Source organism: Aquila chrysaetos, chromosome 16, assembly GCF_900496995.4.
Source record: "Aquila chrysaetos chrysaetos chromosome 16, bAquChr1.4, whole genome shotgun sequence".
Lineage (NCBI taxonomy): Eukaryota > Metazoa > Chordata > Aves > Accipitriformes > Accipitridae > Aquila > Aquila chrysaetos.
Window position 1 is genome coordinate 11,487,940 of NC_044019.1, and position 15,265 is coordinate 11,503,204.

At 38.9% G+C, this 15,265-nt stretch overlaps 1 protein-coding gene across 14 annotated transcripts in view; it reads left to right on the plus strand.

Moving 5' to 3' along the window:
• The window catches only part of BRSK2 (BR serine/threonine kinase 2), a 327,520-nt gene that overhangs the window by 63,474 nt on the left and 248,781 nt on the right, over positions 1-15,265 (plus strand). The gene's annotated exons all lie outside the window — the stretch shown is intronic.

Below are 15,265 nucleotides of genomic sequence, written 5' to 3' on the forward strand. Positions count from 1 at the left end.
TGATCTTTAGTGAATTTTGTGCTTTTATGAAACTCATGCTTCTCTGAATCAGTAGATGACAGAAGAGAGCAAGGTCTTTAATTTGTTATGAATTTTACTCTGAAATGTTGTGTGTCAATGATAATCCTACAATGTAAAGGAGTGTTGGCAGCAAACAATAAGAAATGTCGAAAGGGCAAAAGTGGGGAAGAGATTTCAACATACTGGTATCATGCTATGTCCTCTTTTTGATAAGCTGTAATGTTAGTGGCTGTCAAAGCTGTCAGGGTACTGAAGGGCCCTTCTTGAGACATATCTCTCTATTATCGACAGGCAAGGAAAAGTGTCTGCATGTGCCTATACACGCATATGTGGAGGGATAGAGTTTTATCCCTTTTATTCTCGATCAGAAGAAAAGATTAAATGTTAAGTGGTGTTCTGATTCTCATTTGTAATTATTGTATTTCCATAAAGTCTTTGGTGCTATATGCGTGGTCATTTCTTCTGCACCTGTGGTGTAATATTAGGGAGCTCATGTAATTATAGATAAGTTAATAGATATCTGGTTTGTATATATTATGTAAATGTATCTTTTATAATCTATACCTATGATATTATGTATTAGTCCAGAAGGATTTTAGTTACCCATAAGGTTTTCTAAGAAAGGGATGAAAAGGACATTTGCTTTCAATGTCTTTCCAGAACTGCTGCAGTAGGATGTTCCAAATTCAGATACTATTAGGTTTCTAATGTCATCTAGGAGTGGGTGAGTTTTAGCATGGAAGCATGCTCAATACCCTGTCTTTACGTTATGTCCCAGCTTCATGAGACACTTGTTAATTACCAGAGATATTGAAATATAAGCAAATGCTCATAATGTAATTGTATTTGGGATGAGGCCTTTGGGCAAATTGAGATAAATGAGGGATGGAATTGTTGTCAAAATCTTGAATTTTTTGATGGGGTAGATTTGCCAGTTCCCTACTACATCCATGGCCTGCCTTTTAGTGGGTTAGTGTCCTTTGCTCTCTAATTCTGAGGATAATACTAAAATGTTCTCTGCTGACATAACTCCATGGAAATGAGAGGATTTGCAGGAACAGTTGGGTCTTTTATTTTTCATTAGTGTCAGTGAAATGATCTTGCTAATCTTGAACTTAAGCTTGTAGGCACTACATGAGTTTAACTTCTGGTTGTGCTGACATGAGTTTTGCCAGAGTAAGCAAAGTGAATCTGAGAAGCACATAAGCAGCATATGAGTAGAGATTTGTGGAATATGAGATGAAAGTACCTGGCTTGTGGGGAGAAATATTACTTTAATTTTAAAAATAACTACAAGGAAAGAAGCAAATGGAACATAGAGCTATTTTATTTTCCCATTCTGGTGACTCCAGTGGTGTACAATCATTTTTTTAAAATGTTTCATCAGAAATATATCTGCTATGATAGGTTATCTACTTTTCTTGCAGGTTGAGAACTGTATACAGATGTAAAAGAACCGTATACATACAGTTTGGCAGCATCAGTATTCAGGTTCACTGGTACAAACCCCTGCGAAGCATTCTGCTTGATGGCTGATTAGTCATTTAATTTCCAGCACCTTGTATGAATGGGTTCAGTTTTTTTGAATGACTGCTAGGGCCTTTCCATTGTATCCTGGAGCCCTAGCCATAAAACCGCTGTGAAGGAAACATAGAAGCTAAAGTATAACAGTGATACTGCTGGTCTGGGTTGCAAAAGTAGAATCTTTAGGTCTCAAACTACCAAATAGTTATTAGGAAAGCTGGAAATTTTGAGTCTAATCCTTTGGAAGTATCTCCCCTAAATTAACTCTCTATTAATTCTGCTGTTTGATAGCTTCTGAAATGGTGTTCCAGAGTATACTTTTTTTAATGGGAATTTTTTTGTCTTCCCCTCTCCCCCCCTCCTATTTTTTCCTCATGCTCTAACATAACAGCTTTGAGGAAGAGTCTGTGAGACTGGATGGCAAGATTTGTAGACTAGAATGCAAGAGAGATTATGGTGTACCTAAAACTTGTGTGATCAAAGATACTTGTGTTTACAATGGTGGTTTGCTAGGTCCTTTGGGAAGTACAATTCCTATTTTTGCACCAAATAATGACTTCAACTCTTGTAAGCCAGAGGAAATAAAAATGCAGAGAATCACAGTGAGGCCCTTAGTGCAGGAGAGTGAGGAGAGTGACTTAACAGTTGTTTAATAGACCTTTTTTTCCTTTTTTTTTTCTTTTTTTTTTTTTAATTTTTATTAGAAGCAGGATTTCATTCTGTGATGATTTCCCTGAACATTTCTTTATCTTTCTGGACTGTCATTTGGCTAGCTGCCCTCCAGAGTAGAATCACTCAGGCTGTGAAGTGCTGAGTGCAATCTTCACATTGCAGTAACCTGGAGGGCACAGGGCATGGAGAGAGTTCCTGCTCATCTCCTTTTCTGTAAGGTAAGACTGGACTGGCAAAGCAAGGATTTCTGCTGCTTATTCTGTAGCCTAGCCAGCCATCTTCTGCCTGCTGAAACAAGCTGCTGTACATCCACGTTATTCATACTCCTGCTGCTGCTTAACAATACAGCAAGCAATGCAAAAGCTTGAAGTGTCTAGGGCCCCTTTACGTAGCCCTCCTTCCTGCGTTTACATGACCTGCGTAAGTAGAGGTGAAGATCCCTCCATTAAGCATGCAAAGGGTTTGGGACCTTGCTAACCATTAGGAGTGGAAGATGTGTCTAAGGATACAGTTGATGGTTTGCTGCCTAGTTCAGAATGTTGTTACATCGCAAATCTACAGTCCAAAGGCTTGGCTGGAGTGCCTTTTACTTTTCATTATATGCAGCTGTACATATCTGATGAAACTGAATAGTACAAGTGTTTCTTGGCACTGCAGAGACTGGTGGAGCAGAAGGCTTTTGTGTATGATTCTGGCCTTGCTAATGCTGTTGATGTAGGTGCTGTAAAAAAGAAATAGGTGTCTCTAGTCCTGCAAACACAGTGGTCCAGAAAGAGTTTTTACAAACAAAGCTCTAAAACAGTGCTGACATAAGCAGATAATTTTAGAGGGGGTAACTAAAGCAGGTTTAGCAAGAAACAGCTGTTAAAGCTGAAAGTATCACATTTAAAAGGTGTTTGGTGAACTAAGGACAGGTACTGGAGCTGATGAGTCAGAAGCGATCACCTGTCATTTGGAGTGCAGCTTCTGAATCCTAGAGATGACATGATTTTTATTTACATGCAACTTAACATTGAGTCCTTTATCTTTTGAGAGTCCGTTCAAAGATATTTGTTTTGGTAATAAAATTTTGGTTTATGTTTGAGAGGACAGTGGATACCTTACAAATTTATTTGCAAGCACTAACACATGACACAGCTCTTGAGAGGCGATATCAAAAGTGGAAGTTTTAGAAGGCCAAGTGAGCAGCTTTTAACCATGAACTTTAGTGTCCCTTGCTGCCAGAAACCTTCAGCTGGTATTTCTTCTGTGGTATGTAGCAACTGTGCTGACACCTAAAGGCTTGATCCTTAGACCTGTGAAGTCAGTGGCCCAGCTCTCAGGGGCATCAGTGATGTAGGATCAGGGCCTGAAATGGCAATTCCCTGCCTTACTGGGGGTGTTATAATGTCAGCCTCTGCTACGGGGCAAAACATGGGCATCCTCAACCTAGTTCTTAGTTGCTGAATAAAAGAAGCATGACTGTCTTTCTGTTTTGCATTTGGTTTGTGTTTATTGAAATCAGTATTGTACGCCTGCAGTTTGGATAAGTAACACTTTGGTTGTTTTAATGATGGAAAACATCTATCTGAATCCATCATTTAGATTTTATTTAACAAACATTTCCTTCTCCCTCCACCCTTTTCCTTGTTTTATTGTCACAGATGGTACCAGGCTAAGGATGAAGAAGAAATGGTAAGTTATTGAGTAGTCAGCCTGGGGCAGTGAATTAAAATGCATGTGAAAAAAAAAATGTTACACCAACACTTCCTCCATTATTAAAATAACAGGTTTTATTGGGCTGAATATGCCTACCCTGGTGTTTGTATAAATAGCTGTGCTGGAGAGAGATGAGTGGCTGCTTCTGTATTCCCATATTCTATTCATTAACTCATTACAGCTTAATATGGCTTTTGTTACAGTGCTGGTTGTGGCATTTTGATATGACATACGGGGGTAAATGGGCAAGCACAAACACTCAGAGAAAGTGTCCTTAACCCTCAGCTAATGCAGCCGCAGCAGGATGAGAAGGGAGAGTGTTTGCAGCCTCTTTTCCAGTTTATGACATAATTTGTTAAAGAAACAAGATTTTTTTCTCTCTGTCTGATAGATAGGCCAGATAAATGAGAGCGATAATAGCTCATTGTTTCCTGCTCTTTGAATGACATTTCTCTATTGTCTTAAAGCCTCAGTGAAGTGAACTTAACACAGTGGGCTTTGTTGAAACAAAAGCACTTGTGCCCCATGTCACCCAGAGAGCTACAGTGGAAATGCTAATTTGATAACACTGAAAGTTGGAGCCAATGGGCTAAATAGGAGATCCTCAGCATCAGCTATTTACAACCTTTGGTTTTCTGTCCTGGGTGAACAGCCTGTTTCACAGGAACGTCAATTTTTGTACCTTGTCATTTCACCAATTGCATCATGCAGGCAGATTTCAGATGCCTTAAGAGTAACCATAGTAACTGCAGGTCATTTAAATAAGCTGAAAGAAAAGGAATTCCCTCCCTTGTAAAACCCTTCAGTCAAACAGGCTCCAAAGGTACTGCAAGATTCAGATTCTCCTCTGCTGCAAACTGGCACTGCTCCATTGGGTTTTGGTAAGGTTCTATGGATTTGCACACGTTGATCTGGTTCTAAAAGTATCTACAGAGCAAATCAGCGTAAGTGGGTGTAGCTTCCACAGGAAGACAGAGCTGTAACTGCTGGCACAAGGATAGATTTGTGTCTTTTGTTGTATGTGCCTCCCTGTCTGCTCAGGCAAGCGTGGATGTGCCTGCTCATTCTCCTCTCTGCTCCTGAAAAATGTCATGTTTGTTATCTGACACAGAACTACTATTGCTCTTCTGCTCTTATTAGTAGAGCTATGTCAAAGCCTCTGGTTTTACTTTGACAAGGTTTCTGTAGTCAATTTAAGATGGATTTTAAGTCTAGTCTTAAATGTTCTGAATCAGAATTTTAATGCAAATGGGTAGGCTTAGTTCCAAGTGCAACATGATACACTTGGCTGTTGTTTAATATCACAATGTCATCCGTGCAAGAACACAAGGAATAAGTCAGGTTTGAGCTGTCTTTTTGTTGTGACAAAGAGAATAATCTGAATTTCCCTTTCACTCCTGACCTAAACTTGCCCTTACCTACAGCTCTTACATTTTTCCTGTACCCTCTGTTTACTAAACTGAAAATCAGGGTACTGTATTTTTATGGAGGCCCTGAATGTTTTATTGAGAAGATTTATCCATCCATTCACTTACTGATTCATTGAAAAATTCTCCCAGATTCATGCTTACATTGATTTCAGTGAAACATGGTACTGGTGATTCTGTATGTCAGTGATTCTTATATTTTCTTCTGTAGGGATCTCTTCATCTCTACTGTGAGTTTATAATGCAACAGTATAAATGCATTTAGTTTAGATTAATCATTTAATTGTTAACTTTTCTGAAAAAGACAAGGACTAAGCTAGGTAAAATTCAAGTAAGCAATTATTCCTAAGTCCTAAGCTGAATGGGCTAATGAAGCAGCTATATACTGACTGGAGATTTTGGTGTCTGTGCCGGTTGTTAAGAAAACTGTTTTATCTGCAGGAATACTTTAATTGTCTTGTTTGGCATATCAGTGAGAATTAAAAACTAGGCTAAATTTTGAGTCTATTTATAGATTTAATAGCAAAGAATATCTTCCAACATCTTTCATTCAAGGCTAGTATTTTAAATCTTGTTGATTCTAAGTTAGACTTCAAAAAACCAATTTGCTAATGAGAAGCGATTAAGAAACAGATTTAAGTACTGGCTATTAGAAGCTTATCATTTGGCCTTATAGTGTTAGCATTTTCTGTTCTTTGGAGGCATTCAGGCACTTTTTGAGGGGCTCATGCTTAAAGCTTGTTACAATACCCATACTGAAATACAGGCATTCTCATCCTTTGTTGGGCTAACCTGGAGACAAGTTGGATGTTGACTGAATTGGTTTTTAGTCTCTTTCCTTTGAATTTGCTCACCACCAAAACAGTATGCATTTTTGTTTTGCATCATTCTTTCCCAAAATTCTTCTAAGGAGTGATTCTCTAAATCCCTTCCATAATCACACTTTCAGGTATTTTTCCTGCCTGTGTTCCTCTAGTTGAGCAGTCTTCACCAACTAACTCTTTTTCTAGAGGGCTGTCATCAGCCCCATGTACCTTCTTGCAACAATGGGATTTCTGCTGGCTCTTTGACTTCTGTACAACTGCAGAGATCAATAGTCTCTGTGTGGCAGTGTGCTGAACAGGCATGTTTTAGAGTCATCCCAGGAAGAAGGGTGTAAAGCTCTCTGACCTTGTGTAGAGAGCAAAGGAAGTGAAGGTGACATTTATACCTCTTGGCAAGGAAGTGGGAATAAAAAGGAAAGGTAATATATCTTTGGGATATCTTTATCAACGGTTACAGGAACTCTGAATTTGAGTCTCATTTTTCCTGTGTTAATTAATATTGTCATCTTTCTAGATGTGTAGAGGTAGTTTTTCTCTCCCCTTGCCAATTCATAAGTTTGCTCAGTTTGTGATCAAGTTATCTTTTTAGATTCTTTGTTGTTGTTCCATGTATTAGAATTTTTCATCATGTTAGTTTTTTTTCCATAACGTACATGGAAAAAGAAATTATTTCTACAGTTTCAAATTTTCAATTGTGAAATACTACCAGCAGCATTTATTGAAATCAATCCTTTTGCATTCTATCCTCTGTTTTATAACAAGAGAGAGGTGGAATAATTCATATTTTAGCAGGGTACTTAAGCATAATTATTTGGTGCTAGGTCCCCCCCTTCCCCCTACCCCCCCAGATTAACATCACTGTTATCTAAAATCTCTCAGATTCAGTGGTGTGAATTAATCTAGGGAAAAACTGAAGTAAAATACCAGATCTGTGCTTTGGTACAGCTTCTCTGGAATCTACAAATCCTGATCCACAGCCGTTGGTCTCAACAGATAGTGTTTTACTGATGTCAGTGGTCTTTGGAATGGGCAAAGACAAGCTACCAAAGTGCTATTTGGCAGTGGTGTGAGTCTGGAGTTAGTTATAGCCTGGGCTGTTGTATAAGCAGTGAAGATTTAGGGGTTAGGAAGAGATTCCACTGTTGTGAGAAGTAGAGAGAAAGTAACATTTCCTCTACTATTTTTCGTAGGAGGCTATCTCATAGTATCATGATAGTTTGAGAGCTGAGGTGATCTTGAACTGTTTCATTCAACATTTAGAGAATTTGAATCTCTCTCCAGTCTCTTCCTTCTGAAGTGTGGCTTATATTTCTGACTAATATCTGCAACCAAGTACTACTTCTCTGGACTACTGGAAGCTGGCCAGTTGTGGAACCAAAACGTTAAATGAAGAACTTCTTGAAGAAGAAAATATTTATGCAGTGGGTAGCAATATAGATATAGCATGCACATTTTGTTAGAGGAATAAAACCACACATTTACACTTCCAGTCTCTGATTTTTTTTTTTTACAGGAGTGATTTACAGCCCTATTAACACTTGGCAATCCAAGGTCTGGAGAATAATATCAAGCCATCTGCTTGTGCCCCTGTAGGGCTGCTTGTAGTCATGATGCTGTGTTGCAAATACATCACTGCAACTCAAATGCTGGAAATCTTGTTACATATCTTTGATTTTTTTTTTTTTTTCTTTTTGCCTGCAGGATGGTGGCAGATGTGCAGGATACACGTGGTTTTCGTGCAGTTGGCTATGCTGTAAATAGTTGAAATTACAATCTGTGATATATTTGGCTTTTCTTGGTATATAGCCTGAGAAAACGGGGAAGGGGCCATCGAGGAAAGGTTGGCATGCACTAGAAACAAGGTAGAATCTTTTTTAGAGAAGAGAAATGCTATTTCCCATAAACAGTTTTTGAGCTAATTGTCTTGCTAATTCTTCTCTTGATAACATATTCCTCTCTTATTGGCATCATACTTGGATACTACACAAACTAATTGGGGGCTTAACTGATTTTAGGCTGAATTCTTTATTGTGGATGCTATGGCAAATGTAAGTTCAGATATGCCCTACCAGTGAAAGTCTCTCCACTTTTTTTCTTTTGTTCCTCTTCTCTTTGGCAACTCTGTGAGGACTGATGCTGTTCTTCAGTATCTTCAGAAAAGAAGGTAAAGACAGATTGCAGTGAATGTTGGTCACACGCATGGTTGCAAATCAAGTTTTTTGTTTTGCCATGCTTCCACAAACTGGTGAGATGTGTTATCTCTGGGATTAAGTTTTTCCCATGCTTGGTCTGTGCCAAGGAGCACGCTATTTAGAAATATAGAAAAACCTGAGAAATACCCTTTTCAGACCCTGTGTAGTTATTGGGGAATGTGTAGTTAGAAAGTGGTATTGCTGCAGTTCCTAACTAGAGAACACTGGTGGCATTGCTGATGACTTCCGCTTTAAGCTACGTGTCATTACTCCTTTCGGCTACAAGCTGTAGAGAGTAGGTTAAATGGGAGTAGCACTCAGGAGGTGACTGGGGTCAACAATACTATAGGTAATAAAAGAGAGAAATGGGAAGATGATATAAACCCCTGTTTTCTGGTCATTAATGTGATATACTATGTAATTTAGCTGCTTTTAATTATTCATTATTTGGAAAGGTTTACAGTAACGGACAAGAAGACAGCATCTCAGAGCATAGATTGTGAAGCCATTCTGAACTGCAGAGTGTGCAGGAATTTGCTCTTCATTTTGCCTACTTGTGTTTCTCCACATAATGAAGATTTGGTCCGTAGTGTCCCAAACGTATCTTGTGTTACTATCATTACTCATTCATAACCAACTGTATAAATGAATACCTGGCAAGGAGAATATTCCTTGAAGGACTGCGGGCAAGAGCAGGAAATCTCTTTCAGGATGATTCTTATTATGCCTTATATATGCCTAAAATTACTTTAAAAAAAAAATTCTGTTGGAAGTGGAAAGAGAATTGCAGTAGCAATAACTGGATCAATTCAAGATTGAACAGTAGATGATTTTTGAAAGTGCATTTTAGTTTTAGTGGTAGTTTCCAGTGCATACATGATGCACTATTTATACTTCTAAAACTGAAATGTGCTTTTCCTGTTTTGTCAATTGTATGTACAATCTGAGATCCCATAGTGAAACTTGTCACATTTGGATGGTTTTTTACATGGCAGGAAGGTTTGAGTTTAAGTGGCTTCTGTTTCAGATGTAGATGCTGTGTTCATATGAGAGACAGAAGGCATTTGGAAGGGTTATGCCGGCAGAGTTTCACTTAGCATTTGTGTGATGAAGAAACTGGATGTTGCTGAGGTTTACCCTGGTTTTATGCAAAATCTTCAAGCTAGATCTGCCAGGCCAAACAGTTCAGTTTTGGATACTGAACTAAGGGAATCTTGTTCTCTGTCAGAAGACTACTCTGTTCTGTTCCCTCTCGATGTCTTGTTCTATAAATGTGTCAGTAAAGCTATGCGCGTAGTCTGTTAAATAAATAAGGAAGAAGTGGCTTTCATGGAATCCATCTATTTTCAGGTATGTAGATACTGAATAGGAACATAAGGATAATGATAAAGAGAGGCCAGGCAGAGACTTGGAACAGATCTTCAGGAGGCCTTCCAACAAGGACAGCCAGCACAGCTTCCCAAACTTGCTTCTGAAAAGAGATTGGATGGAGAAACCATGCAGGATTTTAGCTGTCTGTGTGGAATCTGTGCTGGTGGGATGGCTAGTCCTGCAAGGAAGAACTGTCTCCCTGCAGAGCTGCTCCACAGCCCGGTGTGGTCTGTTATTCCAGTGGGGAGCTTGAATAGAAGTAAGCATTTAGATGCAGCTCGAAGTCATTCCCCACATCTGTGTGCTTGCTTTGGCACACACAGCAACATGCTGATCATAATCCTGTATTGGTGATATTGCCAACCACTCACCACAGCAACAGACACTGATGTCGCAACTAGAAGATCATGACCTCTTAGGAGATTCAGCAGGAGAGAAAAGGCTAGACGAATAGGGCAGGTAGATGAGGAGAGAGAAGATTCTTTATTAAAGCCTAAGCCTTTATCTAACTTTTATTGGCTCTTTCACAGAAGAGTTGACAACAGACTCAGACAAGAAGCTCACATAAAATTGTTTTTTACTTATTTTTGCAAGTCTGGTCATGATACATCTATTGATCTCACTCCCTCCTCCTCCTCCCCAAACAGGTTCATCCTTCTGGGCTTTCTTCTGTATTAGAACAAGTTTTCTTCCATGGATTCATGGGGCTCCTTGCTTTGTATATTTGGTGTATAAACAAATGCTCTGTTTAAGGGCCAGGTAGGTGGTAAGGAATATGTAGGAATCACAGCAGTCTACATTTGGGTGGAGTGGAGGAGTGATCCACAAGATTTCTTTCATATAAGCTGTATGTTCCAAGTTAACTAAACATCAGAACCGCTACATTGAGGTATGTTGCTATTTGCTGGGGAAATGCTGTCCATTTATATAATATAGTATTGTAACTGTAAAGTTTATATGTTTTTATATAGCTTTATATTTATATGTCCATGTACGCAAGTATCTCCCTTCAAAATACTCTCTTATTTCCAGTCCAGTAGTTTAATCTGATCAATGCTTCCTCAAATGTTGCAGGTCAGGAAAGGTATTGTATATGTTGCTCTACAGAAATTAAATCTGAACTCACTGCATCTGTGACATCTGCAGAACCCCTCTGAATAATTGTGCTTCTTTACCAGCGTAATTGAGAGAAGGATTTGACTACCTATGGGACTTTTTAAGCTACTGAGGGAGTAAGGTATCAGTTCTTATTGAAGGGCAATGGCCACAGGGTGCTTAATTTTCTTAAACTGATGTTAAAATATTAACAGTGTGAATATTAACATTTGGGTAGGAAATAAGGGTGAATTTGTAATCCTCGGTAAAAGAGATTTGATTCAAAACTTACCACAGGGAGAAAAAAAATGGAATAACATACTTTGATACAAATTGGTAAAGTTTTGTGGACTTTAGTGGAGCTGCAGTGGTTTATACCCTCAGTCATTTGGCTTAGTAAGTTTAGTTTTAAAATTAAAGTATGTCCCTTACTGAGGCTCTTCAGAAATTAAGAGGAGATCAAGAAGAGGGGAAGTACAAAGGGAGAAGGAGGAAAAGAAGAAAGAATGTATTGGTATTTTTCAGACATTAGAATTACCTCCCATGCTCTCGTCTGGAAAAAAATAAAAAGGAAAACAGAACAAAGCTTTAAAAATCTTTTCAGTATAGGACGTGAGGTCCCAAAGACTGATCTCCAGGTGTTTGGGGGATTTTAGAAAAACAGTGGTCTGATCTTGTAGCTTAAATGCAGAATACAACTAGTTTACTGCACACCCGTTTCCCACCTCTGTTTTTTTTTGGCTTTCTGCATGTCACTCATCATGATGTTGTGCTTCTGGTCTTCTGCTGAAGGGATTTATACTGCCTGGGTTTGCCTCATGATTTGGCTTCTGTTACTGATTTTTTTTTTCTTTTTTTTTTTTTTTTTCCCCATGCATTAGCACAGTGCTAGTTTGGGATTTCCATCCTCTACGTAAATAGGTCAGCTAGACCATTTGACTCTCATTGTTACTTTCAGACATGTCAAAGCCTGCTCCTTAAACTCGGATAGTTATCAGTCACCCCTGTGCTAACTCTGCTTCCAGATCAATTGCTTGGAAGTAGCCAACCAGCGATGGCTATATAGAGTGATCATTGGGATAGATATGCTTCTTATTTATAAAAGTATTAACTTACACAGCTAAATCAACAATGTGTTAATCAGTTTAATCATGTGATTTTGTTACCTATATTTCTTCTCTTTTCATTTTCTCCCTGGTGTTTTAGTTTCTTGCTGCCTGGTTTCAAATTGGTACTTTCATGAATGTTTATTAGAATTTTTTCTTGTCTTCTAATGTTTTTTTTGCATATGCTTTACAAACGCACATTAAGCTATTGAGTTGTACTGGAATGGGTGCTTGTAGACAAAGATGACACAAATTCATGTTCAGCAACAGCTTTTAGCAGATATATGTTCACAAAATTTATTCCTGTGCACATGGGAAGAAAAAAATTATTCCTTGTGTCTGATTCAGTCATGCCTAACAAAGCAAAACAGATCACATCATAGATTTGGAATGTCAAATCACAGAAGACAAAAATAATGAGAAAAACCACTGAATAGGTAATAAGCTTGTAAAAATTACAGGATGCAGACAAGAAGCGTGAACTTCGTGAAATGTCTTAGCTGTTCCAAGTTGTCCACTCAGGTCTGTTTGCAAGAGGCTAGTGTTGCGTGCCTTGTGGATTAGGGGGCTTTAGAGGCTCCAGTCTCCCTGGAGGTCTGTTATCTCATGCAGGCAGCTCTCTGTCTGCTTTGTGTACCTGCATGAAACTCATCTGCTGTAATGGTGTGACCATGTTAAAAAGGGTGCCAGTGGAGCAGGAGAGAAACACTGACTTCACAGCTGCAAGGAGCAAAATGGAAAAAAAAACAGAAAATGGGAATTGAGGACCAAGCAGGGTAGAGGGGATAGGTACGCCTTTCTCTTTGCAGCTTGCCTGCGTAGCCCTTGGAAGTGTCATGATCTACATTGCTTTGCATATTCCCTTGTTATGCTACATCTGCAGAACTGTAGGGGCAGCAGTGGGAAACCCTGCATTGCTCCTGTCTTGTTGGTGAATAGTGGGTTTGAACTGTTAGCATTTTCGACCTACTTTTGGATATTTATTGCCTTGAAACAACTAAATGACTCTGAAGTAAAACTATTTTGACTTCTCCAAGCTGTGAGCACTGAACAGGTTAAAAAAGGAAACAAGCTAAAAGCTCTGTTTCCTTTGCCTGAAAATCCACTGATGCAGGATGAAATTAAAGGCTATAAATAGCTCCTGTCCCTTCAGCTTCATCATGCAAGCTTCGGCTGTGCGCAAGGATTAGAAGAAGACAGAATGGATTTCTGTGTGGCGTCAACAAGAGTCAAGGATTATGCCCACTGTGCACATTGTATTGTTCATTTCTCATGGACCCTTGCAGGGAAATTAAATCCCTTCTGATGCTCAAGGTGCAGGGAGCAGAGTTGGCTTTAAGCAGGACACGTGCATTGCAAAGCAATTCTACACAGTGGCACTTAGCTTCCCATGGGTCTGCAGCATCAAGCCCTGGCTTCGTTTTCGTACAGGCAGACAACCCAGCACAGATCGTAGCAGCAGGGGCTGGGGCTTTCCAGAGTTTGAGCTGCAGCTAGTATCAGTGAAGTTCATTGCTAGTGAACACATTTTGAAAATGAGTTGTGTGTTTGTTCCCCATGTTGCCGCTCCTTCACTCTGTTCCCTTCTCTTGTGCAAATCTGGTGTTGTGTGAGTACTGTGCTGTAGTGACTAGTGTCAGGTGACAGAAGGCTTTCACAGACTTAACTGCAAATAGACCCTTGTGATAGGTGTAAGGCTTTTGAAGAAAGGATGCCATTTCTTTCCTTAGAGGAGCATTCAAGGTTGCCATGACCTTAGCAGTGTGAAAAGTTACTGCATCTTTTCTCTCTTGTCCACTTGCCTTTTCTGCCCATGCATCGTGTGTGTAATTAGAAGACATTTGTTTAAAGGAGGAAGGTTATAGTAAATTTCTCTTATTTAGAAAAAAATAGAAATGTTGAGCAACAGTATTTGTCCAAAAGGTGAACAGAAAAATAAACAGCCAACTCCTTTTTGGAGCAGTTTATGAAACTTTTGCTTTTTCAGATTCCTGTCCTGTGGTATGGAAAAGCCCACTTGCTTGCAACTCCTGTAGGTTTAGATGAGGTTTGATAGTGCAAAGCATCTTTCAGAATTAGATCCTCAGCTGCCTATGTATTTAAAGCTGTATAATTACAAGTACTATTAATATCTCTGCTTTATGTATGGTAATTTCAGTGGAGAGAAGGGCAAGAGCAGAGTAACTTTGGACTGCCACCACCTTATTACTTTATAGATAATAGCTGATGTCTTTGCTCTGAACATTTGAATAAGAAAATAGTGGTAGTTATTGTTACTAGCTGATAACAAGATTTTATCTATATGTTATTTTTTCCATATCATAAATATACCTTGGGACCGCTAGGATTACAACTTCGTTGGGGCAACACTGTAATTCTTCCACTAAAATGTCTGCAAGTCAGCATTATGGCAGCATGAGAACTTGTCCCAGTACTCAAACCTCCCCAACCACCTCTGTAAGAAAAATGGTTGAGGATGTAGAACTTGGAGTAGTCATAGAAAGTGGGCAAAACCTTTTTTTAGATTGAATAAAGCAATTTTGTTGTTAAGTCTCGTGGATGCATCTAGTATTACAGTGTGCATGTTTAAATTGCTGCTTCTAACAGCTAAGACCAAGAAAGTTTGGTCCTTTTTTCTGACCTTGTAGTCCTATTGACCCCATCTGCTGATCTGATGGAAACCATATTTCCATCTCCTACCGTAGCACTGAGAAGAGCATCAATCCTCTGGGAACACAGTAGGTAGAAGGAAAAATCCTATCCTTCCCTATACTTTGAAGCCTAAATATATGTGTGCTAACCATTGAACTGTGAAACTACCACTTTTGCAGAAATATGATTTTTAGTTTTAGTTTTTTCCTGTTGAAAACAGCACACTGTGGTGTTGGGACTTCCTTCAGTGGGACAGTAGTTATGAGTCTTATTAAGAGAGGACTCACTGACTAGTAGAACTCAAGGTCATTCAGTCAATTCTTTGATGTTTTTTTTTAGGCACATCCATTGTAGCTGTCCATCTATAACTGTGTATCAGTAATTGCTTTTAAAACATTAAAATAAAGAATAAATAGGAAAACAAGGAATGCAGAATTAAGGTTGTATATCTTAGAAGAGCTGAAAAAGCTTCTTATCTCTGCCTTGAATAAGCAATGAGAAAAGTTAGAGGATTTTGCTACTTTATTAATTTGTTCACATTTAATGTCATTGAAGACCACTAAAACAAAAAGCCCTTGAAAATGGAAGCTTACTAGGGTCCTGCTGACCTGCTGTCCCTGACACAGCTTCTCACTGCAATGCAGAGTAATCAAAATAGTAATCTAGATAACAGTTCCAGCGCT